This window comes from Myotis lucifugus, unplaced genomic scaffold, assembly GCF_000147115.1.
Source record: "Myotis lucifugus unplaced genomic scaffold, Myoluc2.0 scaffold_16, whole genome shotgun sequence".
Taxonomy (NCBI): Eukaryota; Metazoa; Chordata; class Mammalia; order Chiroptera; family Vespertilionidae; genus Myotis; species Myotis lucifugus.
In genome coordinates this window covers 11,253,626-11,262,856 of record NW_005871064.1, presented here as the reverse complement: position 1 = coordinate 11,262,856, position 9,231 = coordinate 11,253,626, and the positions used below count along the sequence as shown (strand labels likewise).

General features: G+C 45.2%; 1 long non-coding RNA gene across 1 annotated transcript in view; it reads left to right on the top strand.

Annotated features, from left to right (window-relative positions):
* The window catches only part of LOC106696448, a 12,491-nt gene extending 5,514 nt beyond the window's left edge, over window positions 1–6,977 (top strand). The window contains exons 3-4 of the long non-coding RNA XR_001347390.2: window positions 6,291–6,524; window positions 6,861–6,977. This is a non-coding gene — a long non-coding RNA (uncharacterized LOC106696448). The remainder of the gene's footprint in view (window positions 1–6,290; window positions 6,525–6,860) is intronic.
* The last annotated feature ends 2,254 nt before the right edge of the window (window positions 6,978–9,231 follow it).

Below are 9,231 nucleotides of genomic sequence, written 5' to 3'. Positions count from 1 at the left end.
TCATTACCACCAAACCAGTATTATATGAAATGCTGAAAGGTATCCTTTAAGAAGAAGAAGAAGAAGAAAAAGGTAAAGATACAAATTATGAACAACAAATACACATCTATCAACAAGTGAATCTAAAAATCAAGTGAATAAATAATCTGATGAACAGTATGAACTGGTGATTATAATAGAATCAGGGACATAGAAAGGGAATGGACTGACTATTCTTGGGGGGGAAAGGGGTGTGGGGGATGCGGGAAGAGATTGGACAATAATCGTGCACCTATGGATGAGGACAGTGGGTGGGGAGTGAGGGCGGAGGGAGGGGTGGGAACTGGGTGGAGGGGAGTTATGGTGGGAAAAAAGAGGAACCAATGTAATAATCTGAACAATAAAGATTTAATTAAAAAATAAATAAATAAATAAATGTACAAATCAAGCTATTAGACTGTAAAATAAAATAGGTTCTACCTTTCTATCTTGGCAAACATACCCCCATAATGCAGAAGGCCAGAGTTGGATTAAGAATTCCCAGAATCCCTGGAGTTCTGCTCCAGATGTGGTAGCATGGGAGAGCCATTCCAGTGCCTGGCCACCCTCTCGTTCACCCCTTGCTCGACTGGACATCATGAAGTGACACGTTTGTACATGTGTGGGCACCCCAACCCAAACATCCAACTTCATCCATCTTCTACCCAACCCTCACAAACAGCCTCCTCTTTACCACATCTTAGGCCTAGGGGTGTATACATCAAACCCAGAGACAAGGCCCACAGAGATTCTGGAAGCAGGCACAGAGCCATTTGGGCAGGAGATTCTGGAGTCCCCAGTACCCAAAGGATGTTCTAGAACAGTGGTTCTCAACCTTCCTAATGCCGTGACCCTTTAATACAGTTCCTCATGTTGTGGTGACCCCCAACCATAAAATTATTTTCGCTGCTACTTCATAACTGTAATTTTGCTACTGTTATGAATCGTAATGTAAATATCTGATATGCAGGATGTATTTTCATTGTTACAAATTGAACATAATTAAAGCATAGTGATTAATCACAAAAATAATATGTAATTATATATGTGTTTTCAATGGTCTTAGGCGACCCCTGTGAAAGGGGTCGAGACCCACAGGTTGAGAACTGCTGTTCTAGAAGGAAGGGTTGGCGTACCAGATGGTCATGTGTCCTTGTCTCCACAGACCCCTTGCTTGGTGCAGAAGGGCATGACAGAAGAGGGCCCTTTTGTGCAGGCAAGGGACCCATCTGTTACTGGGATCGAGTCCTGAGAAGGCATCCTGTGAAGAGCATGAGTGAGGGGCAGGGAGATCCTGCTTCCCTTGAAGCTGGGGTGGGACAGGGAAAGGCGGGTCCAGGTGGAGGCCCATTTTTTGATGAGGTGGCAGGAGGTTTATGTGAGCCTGATTTTATAAGTAAAGGTAGAGGGAGGATCACCTGCTAGGTGGAGGAAAGGGGGCAGAGATTTGGGAAGGGTCATAGGTAAGCTTGCAAAAGCCAACGTTTAACAGTAGCGTGAGAGAGGGGCTAAGAAGGCACCTGTGAGAAACATACTGGCAGTGCTGATGGCCTGCCATGGCTGCCTGTGTGCACTTGGGTGGGTTGGGCATAGCTCAATCCAGGAAGCAGTGTTGACATCAGCTACAGCATGATGGTAGCCCCTCGTGTTGGCATTGAGCCTCTTGCACACCCACACCTGGGGCCAGGCTCATGCAGTCTTCTCTCTGAATTTTGACCTCAACAGTTACTATTGCTTTGCAAAGTCTGAGTGAGAGAAACTAGTGTTAAGGACTCTCTTGCTTACTGGAATCACTTCTTAAACCCATGCCTGTTATGTAAACACTAAATTAACATTATGAATATGGACCCAAAATGCTGACAAAGGTCTTCCCAAATAATGGTGTCCTTACCTTTCATTCTGAGAGCCAAAATTTTGCTTCCAGGATGGTATTTTCCTCATCCTTGTTACCCACCTGGGGAACCCCCCTCCTAGCACTCTTTCCCTCCTCTCTTACCAGAGGCCCCACCCATTACTTAAAACGAATGACCATTTTAATACTTACTCATTGTGCATACCATAAAGAAACAGGAATAATTACTATAATTCTCCATTCTCTGAGATTCCCGCCCTATTTTGCTCTCCCCAAACCTCAAATTTGCTAATCTCCAGGCTGGGACAACACCTGCCTTCTTCAATGACCAGTCTGCTTCCATTTTTTCCTCCTGGGTCGTGGGTCCTAACTCGGCTGCTATGTTGTTGATTTGCCTTTGATTCTATTCACACATGACATTCTGTTTCCATCAGCTGTGCTTGTCCTTTGAGATGGTACTAGAGAAAGTCAGTCCAAAAGCTTCGGTGTCAGTTTTGTTGTGGAATAAAACAGGGGTGATATGGAGGCTTTGCTTTCTAAGCTCACAAAGAAATCCTCAAAAGACTCTGAGAATCTGAGACCTCCTCTAGAGCACCCTTCACTCCATGTCCCCACAAGACCTTGCTGGTCCTGCCCAGAGGCAGCTGAACAGACCAGTCCGGCTCCCAGAGTGCGCCCATCCCTGGGGACAGGGGTGGGGCAGAGGGAGGGTGACCCATTTTGAGCAAAAGGGATAGTGTCAGCCACCTTCTTTCCTGGTAGGACACCAGAGAGGCCAGCAGCCCGTGGGACACAAAAGCCCCACCCTCTGCCTTGTCCAAGGAAGCCGAGCTTGGTGACGAGGCTCTGCCTGCCATTGTTTGGAAAGGCAAGAAATGGAATGTGTGATTTTGCTCACAAAAGTTTTAGAAAAGTATTCATTCTATGAAGTCCCAAACTCCTTATGATGCCCTGTGACTGATCTCTTTATCTGTCCTTTTTAACTCTCACTGGGTCACTTGAATATTGAGTGGATTCTGACCAAGTCCACCTGCCCGGTTTCCATCCCACTTCTCTCAGGGCTCCTGGCGGGGCTGTGCCTCAGCCTGGCCTGGCGCCTGCCAGAGCTCCTCGGAGCCCAGCCCCTGGATCTGTGTGCAGAGTGGCTTCTGGCCTCTCACCTTAGCTTGTGTTCACTTTTGCAACTCTGACCTCGTGGTGGAGCTCTTTCTGAAGTGACCTATTTGGTTCTCCACCTGCCTACAGCAAGGAGCTGAACTGTCTGTAAGGACTGGGAATCCGAGCATTTGTACTCTGCTCAAAAACAAGGAGGTTCTCATAAGTGATGGCCGTGTCTATGGCATTTTTCCTACACTACGTGGCCCTGCACCAATAGGTAGTTTGAGTTATTGCCTTCTGATTTTCATTTTTGTCATTAAAGAGTTGGCTTTAGGTATCTCTCCCTTATATGTACTGAGTGGGTGTCTGTTTTTAATATGCTGTAGACAAAAGTGACAGATCCCCAAAGATATTAGAAGTATAGCTAAATCATCACAGGTGCCCAGGAGTGAGGCCCTGGGGGAACAGGGTTGGTGTTCAGGGTTTAGGGTATGTGTTTGGGCTTTGGGAGATTTTGTTGGGTGATCAAGGACTTTTTTTTTTTAACTCTTATTAGCCTTGGTTTTTTAATCTCTAAAATAAATTATCCAAACAGACTGAAGGAAAGGGTGTTGGGAGTCTGGGTGAAAAAGGTGAAGGGATAAAGCAAAAAAACCAAAAACATAGACACAGACAACAGTGTGGTGATTACCAGAGGAGGAGGACAGTGGGGGAGATGGAAAAGGGTAAAGGGGGATAAAGAGTGACAGAAGAAGACTTGACTTTGAGTAGTGAACACACAATACAATATACAGGTGATGTATTATGGAATTGTACACTTGAAACCTATATTATTTTATTAACTAGTCACCCCAATAAATTCAATAACAATTTAAAAACAAAACAAACAAACAAACAAAAACCTTCCGTGGCCTCCTCTCTGACTCAGAGTGGACATCAAAGCCCTTACAATGGCAACAAAGCCTCATCAGGGGCCAGTTTCTTTTCTGATCTTTGTCTTTGGTTCACAGACCTTGAATTTGATGCCATCTTCTGTGCGTATGTGAATCTGTGCACTCTTCCGGGGAGAGCCCACATGGCTGTCACCAGATTCTCAAAGGACTAAAATCTCCCCAAAGCTTAAGGATCCCTGCTTGGAGGAAGCCTCACACTTGAAAATGCAATTTTAAGAAGGGACTTGTTCACATTATAAAATAATTTGGAGAGGATTCTTTATTTGACTAAAGGAATCACTTAAAATGTCTGACAATATGGTGAAGTGGGTAAAATTAAGTACATGCACTGATTTTTATAGACTCTTTGTGACCCAAGTGTATCAGTTTTAAGGGGATTCAGAGTAAATCCCATCATAATAAAATCTATGTGTAACAAAAAGAAAAAAAGAAAAGAAAAGAGTTAACTATCTTGTTTACAGGAGTTTTCAGAGATTTTAAAAAAATAAATGTGTTAATGAAGTACTGTGCTGCAGTAAAAAAGAATGAATTCTTACCATTTGCAACAGCATGGATGGAACTGGAGAGCATTATGCTAAGTGAAATAAGCCATTCAGAGAAAGATAAATATCACATGATCTCACTCATTTATGGAATATAATGAACAACATATGCTGATGAACAAAAACAGATCCAGAGACAGAGAAGCATCAATCAGACCATCAAACCTCAGAGGGAAGGTAGGGGAGGGTGGGTGTAAGGGGGAGAGTTCAACCAAAGGACTTGTATGCATGCATATAAGCCTAACCAATGGACACAGACAACAAGGGGGTGAGGGCATGAGTGGGGGGGTTGAGGGGGTAATGGGGCAATAAGGATACATATGTAATAACTTAATAAAGAAATTTAAAAAATAAGTGTGTTTTTTAAAAGCATAGTTCACATACAAAGAGTACACAAATCATAAGTGTACCATCAGATGAATTTTACAAAGTAAGCGCATTGGTAACCCAGGTCAAGAAACAGAACGTCATCAGCACCTTAAAAGCCCCTGTTTTAAGCCCATTGCCAATCCTTTCTACTCCCCAAAGTTTACCACAGTCCTGGCTTCTAACACTAGAGATGCGTTCTGAAGTTTCTAAAATGCAGTCATGCACACTGTGTTCCTTTTGTGTCTCTCTTCTTCGGTGAGACTCAGCTTTGTGTCATGTAATACTGCTTCATTTTCATTGCTGTATAGTTTTTCACTGGGACAGTGTACCATAACGTGTCCATTCTTCTACTCAACATTCAGGTTGTCCCTGGGGTCTTTTGGCTCTGTTGAATTAAGTGGCATTGAAAATTTTACTATCTTTTGGTGCACATATGTACACACTTGTTGGGTAATACCAAGAATGGAATTGCTGGGTCATAGGCTATGGCTTACTAGATATTGCCAAAGTTTTGCTAAGTGATTGTGTCAATTCATCTTCCTACCAGCAGCAAATGAACGTTCCAAATATTCTAAATGATCAAGGAAATTTTCATTGAACTGTCTGGTGAATAATGTGTTTGCCAAATGAACGTCCCGAGCAAGCGGCGAGGCAGTGGACTATGGCAGAAATCATACCCACGTGAAACCCCAAGTGAAGCGTGCCCTCGTTCTGGAATGAAGTCCTCATTATAGAAACAGTGCTGATCTCCAAGAACACTTTCATCTCGGTCTTGGCTCATTTTGTGATTTTCATGAGAAGTGCTCCATTCATCACATACTTTCTGGTGTCTCCCTGTGCCAGGCGCAGGACCAGCTGTGGGTGACGCAAAACACCAAGCTGCACACACGTGTGCCGTGGATGCACTGCTTTCAGTGCTGAGATTGACGAGAGCAAGGACTCTGACCACCTAAAGGCTTAGGAAGAGGGCGTGGGAAATGAGTGAGCAAGATGTGCAAGAGGAGTTCTTGGCCCCAGAGTGGTGTTATTTTGTTCCAGGCAGCAAGGTTGAGCTGGCAGAACAGTCCTGATCCAAAAGGAGCCAAGGGCAAGGCAGTGCTCGGGCCACTGTGGGCAAGCCACCTCGCTGCTTGGCAACACACACCTACCGCCTCTGCCAACCTCCTCCCTGCAACACTCCACTACATCGAAGTCTGGGCTGGGCCTTGGGCGATAGAGCCTGTGACCTGTGCTCAGGCCCAAGCACAAAAGAGACTTGGAGAATGCAGATCTGGCATTTTCTTTAGAGAGAAGGGGACCCCAAAACCCAAGAAAGGGTTCAGATATTAGACCACTAGGGCTATGGTTGCTAATAACAAGAGCTAAGGCAATTACCATTTGTTCATCCTTGCTGGATTTTTATTTAAAACTACAACTAAAGTGCATCAAAACATTGTTCTATTCTTCATTGTTTTCTAGAGTTAAAGGTCTCAAGATTCACATCTTAGATCCACCTCACCCTAAAGGGCACAACTGTCACAAGTTCAGAAGTGACACACCTTCTTAAAACCATGCCAGGTATGCAGGAGGACTGGTCAAACGGAGGGGTGGACTCAACCAGCCACCGCAGCTCCCCATTATCTGAAGCAGCTAACAGGACCAGTGTTTGTTCCCAGACCTGGAATATAATGGCTCGTGATTCCTCAATTAAAGGTTTGTCTCCTTCAAAGACCTGACCGGGTACTTTTTCTCAGAACAATGGAAATCTCACTCCCACCTTCCCTGGTTTACAGCTGTGCACTAACCAATGAACACATGCCTTAATGATGACCCAGTGCCATCATCCTTAGCCCTCAGCCCTCCTGGCCACTCCCCTGTGGCTGGCCAGATGAGCTGGCTTTTTTACCGCTGAGTCCTCCTCACCTGGAAGATTGTGAAATAGCAGCTCTGCCCTTCCTCTTCCCATTCTCAACTTTCCCCCTTGTGTGCTAACTCTGGCAAAGTTGCCTCATTCTTTCATGAAATTTCTTCCCCCAACCCCTGCCACAGGACACGTACGCAATCAACTCGGTCTGAGAAGAGCCTTCAGCTTCATGTCCAGATGAAAGAGGAGGACAGACTTTTAAATGGGAGAATTCATTGAAAGAGAAGAGTTTTCAGTGGCCAGAGAGAGAGGTAACCTTTCCTTGCTGCTGAAGCAGACTGAGAGATGGAGGAGGAGGGAGAGCAAGGGGACCACCACACCCTGTCTTCCCTGAGATGCTGCCCTGAGCAGAGAGAAGGGGAGAGCTTGAGGATTAGAATGGGAGGAGGGTGATATTTTAAATTAAATGGCACTGGGTGTGTACAACTCTCAAAGTAAAAGTGAGGCTGAGATGTTGATGAGTCAGAAATGGCAATGCAACTTCAGTAAAATAAAGCCATTCCCTGTTTGCACCCCAGCGGCCAGCCTGCTCAATAGACCTACTCAATTTTCTTCAGCCCCAGGAGACTCTGCCTACCCCAAGGGATGCTTCTTACTCCGTGTTTATTCCAGACTATCTATGTCTGACCTAAGAGCACAGACTTTGGGAGGATAGAGTCAGTCTGACTTAGAGGTTACGCTACTCAACCGCCTGCTCATCCTTCCCAAGGGGAAATGAACCAGGGCCAACCCCAGCCCAGACAGGAGGCTGAAAAAATGGAAAACGCAGGAAGGAAAAAATGTGTAGAGACTATTCTTGCAAAACCTTCACCCAGATAAAGAGGTCAAAACCAAAAATAATCGGAGATCAGAATGGTAAAGAGGAGGGCTACTTGAGCCAGAAGGCAACATTAGCTTCTTCACATCCTCAGGTGAACAGGGGTCAGACAATTCCTTCAGCTCACATATGGCCTTAGACTAGTCAAGGCACATCTATCCAAGGCTTCGGTTTTCCTGACTGTCAAAATAGACACCAGCAGCTTGTTCCAGCAACCTCACACAAGTGGCATGGAGTCAAATGTGATTGCATGGCCTGAAATGAAACAGAAACTCTGAAAACTGCATACAGCCACTCTACCCAGAATATTCCCAGTTGTCATCTGCTAATTACTGAGGCCCCTCTGGAGACTGGTTACCTCTGTAATTCTCCTAAGGATATATTTAGGCTATTCTTGTTTTGTGACTATTTTGGGGACTGCAAAAAAAATAAACAAACAGTATTCTACTAAATTTAAGCATGCACAGCTTACCAACAAGTTGTGTTCCAAAAGCAGATTTGCAGGTAGGTTACAGATCCGTTTTACATAAAAACCATGCTAAAGGGAATCCGTTATACATATGCAAACCAGTAGAAAACAATAATGTTACAAAGCACGAAGCCAAACAGGAAAAATATATCTTAAGAGTAGCCAAGTAATAGTACATTCACCATTTGATACAGGTACTTTAAACTTCTCCATTAATGCTTGAATGCTGCTATTTCTTGCAGCTTGAAGACTTACGCTGGGCATAAAGCAAGTACAACAGGGGGGACGGGATGTGGAAAATTATAATGGAATTCCTGGCAAGTCAGAGCAACCCACACATTTCTCCTCTAGGACTTCCTGGAGCCAGTTTCCTCCCTACCTCTGTCCAGGGACCACCTTCTGGCTCCATGCCACCCATAACACATCCCCCCATGTGTCTCCCCCAACTCTAGCATGGAGGAGAGCCACACACAAGGTTCATGTTTAGGGGAAGGAGGGGCTGACCTTTCTACTTTAAAATTTACTAGCATAATCTAATTGCAAAAGAAGTCCTTAATTGCCCGGTTCTAAGACGGCCTGATCAGGTGTGCTGTGCCGGTAATGTGTCTGGACCAAGGGGTCTCGTGGGTCCATTTTAACTCCGTCTGTTTCTCTAAGTCTAGCATGGGTTTCCCCATCTAGGGCTGCAGACCACATGGCCAGGACAGGCTACATCATATGTGAGGCTCAATACAAAATGACAATGCAAGACCCTCTTGTTCAAAACTACTAAGACTTTAGTGACAGCAGAGTATTATATCAAACATTAGCCGCTTATGCATGGACCCTGTGTTTACTGCCCAGGTCGCAGACCACTGATGCCAGCCCTGAATGTGGCACCAACCAGCCTGGACGACCTTGACCCTCCTGGGTCATGTCCCAATTCCTGTGCAGATTTTCCAAGTGACTTCCTTTAGCCTCTTTCCATTGTGTGAACTGGGCAAAGAGCCCTTAAGAAAGGCGCCTCTGGTTCCTGGCCTCAAAGACTCCCTTTGCTTCCAAGGCCCCATATCTAGCTGGCCGAGCAGAGAGTGCTTTAACCCAGCACTTAGGTTCCACCTCTCATGTGGTCCTGTACAGAACTTCCCCTATTAAGAACTTTCAAAAATAGGAACATAGTGCTCCAGGCCAAAGGCAATAGACACAGGGCTGCAGTGGCCACGCTGGGCCC